Source organism: Parasteatoda tepidariorum, chromosome 4 (genome assembly GCF_982258835.1).
Source record: "Parasteatoda tepidariorum strain Cologne lab strain chromosome 4, Ptep-v5.0, whole genome shotgun sequence".
NCBI lineage: Eukaryota > Metazoa > Arthropoda > Arachnida > Araneae > Theridiidae > Parasteatoda > Parasteatoda tepidariorum.
This window is the reverse complement of record NC_141758.1, coordinates 83146200-83147972: the sequence shown is the minus strand read 5'-3', so window position 1 is coordinate 83147972 and position 1773 is coordinate 83146200.

Genomic DNA, 1773 nt, shown 5'->3' with positions numbered 1-1773 from the left:
ATAGTATAACAATTAGAAAAATGTTTTTTCCTCCCCTTTTTTTTAAATTTAAATATCTGAATCCAAAAATCAACTCATGTATATGTGACCAATGTGTTTCGTTATTTTCACAGAATTGCAAATGCATGTAAATAATTCTTCTTCGATTTAGGGCATTTTCAGCGTGGACGGAAAAGAAAATCTTTGATGTCAAGCTTTGTGCTCTCGAAATAGCTATTTCGAGAGCACAAAGCTTGACATCAAGCACAGTAAAATCAACTAAATCAACATAAACTACAATTCAATTCGTAATCAAATACTTTTAAAGGTAAGTGTAAAGCAAAATGTCAACATAACATCAAGGAATTTTTTTATACAAATTAAACTATTTTACAAAAATTATTTTTGTATTAAGTTTTATGAAAGAAAGAAAAAACATTATTTAAATTTTAAAAGTTTCATTTTCTTCAATAGTCTTTTCTATTTCGGAATGATTTGCTTGTCCGAATATATTAGCAATTGTTTCCACACTTTTTGACAATGTCAGTAAATTCTTCTTTTAAAATGTAAAAAATTCTTAAACGACTTATTTTTCAAGGAAATAAAATTCATCCCTCCCATAATTAAATTTTCTTTTTTGTACACTCCTTTCTATTTTCATTTCATTGCTGTAAGGATTTACTAATTCCATCACTAGATGGCAGCTCTGCATTAAAGTACACTCTACTAAAGGCTCTGTTAGTAGTTTAGAATTGTAAAATTAAATTATCAAATTAATTATTAATAAGTAATTAACTAAGTTAATACATATTTCTAAAACGAGTCAAAAGTTTTATTAACTTTAAAAGTAAAAATACAATTTATTGTCCATTTTTTATAATTTATTATATTGTTATATTCGAAATCAGAACTAGTACAACTAAGCACTCAACGAAAAAAAAAAAGGGTAGTAAATTTTTTTAAAACGCCAATAATAAGATAAACCACACAAATAAGGTAACCCTGAAAACCGGTTTTTCGTTGCCATCGGAAAGATAGGACCTTCACTTCCTCTTACGGGTTCCTTATATCTACGGCACTAAGCACCCCAGAGTCCAAGGTCAAGAAAACTGAGATTAGCACAGTAGGTCTAGGCCCTCTATGGGCTGTCACGCCACTAAGTATAGTTACTGTGCCAGGGAACATGCTCGGTAACTAAAATAATAATGGTTCGAGAACGTTTCGCGAGTTTTAACAGTCTGATCATTTCGTAAAGCTGCAGTAATTTGTGTGATTACTGAGCTGGGTTGAGCTGCAAAAATTTTTGTGTTGAACGTTATCAAATCTGATCAGGAGTAAATTAACTTGTTATTATCGATAATGTGAGTTAATATTTAGATTCCAGTTCAATAAGTGGAATATAATTTCAAATAGAAACCTTTATTCATTCTAGTTTGCTTTATGTAACATAACATAACTCATAACATTGCACTTTGTGTAGTGACTTTGTGCCAATTTTCGGTGTTGAGTAATGAGTGCTGTAATCAGTATATGTGTAACGAGATATGTGGACGAACCTCATCCGTTGAGGAAACACTGTGAACTAATGTCACCTATGTTGCTTAGCATTTCAGCAAAATTTATCTTAGGATGATAATTGCAGATTTCATGTTCAAGTGTGTCATGGAATGTCTTAGTTTCTGCCAAGGAAGAGTATTAGGTAGAACATAGTCGTGATGCTCTTTGACACAAGAAAAAAAAGACATTCTGCTTCTAAAAAAATTGTTAGACGTTAAGTTTCGTTTTAAATAATTA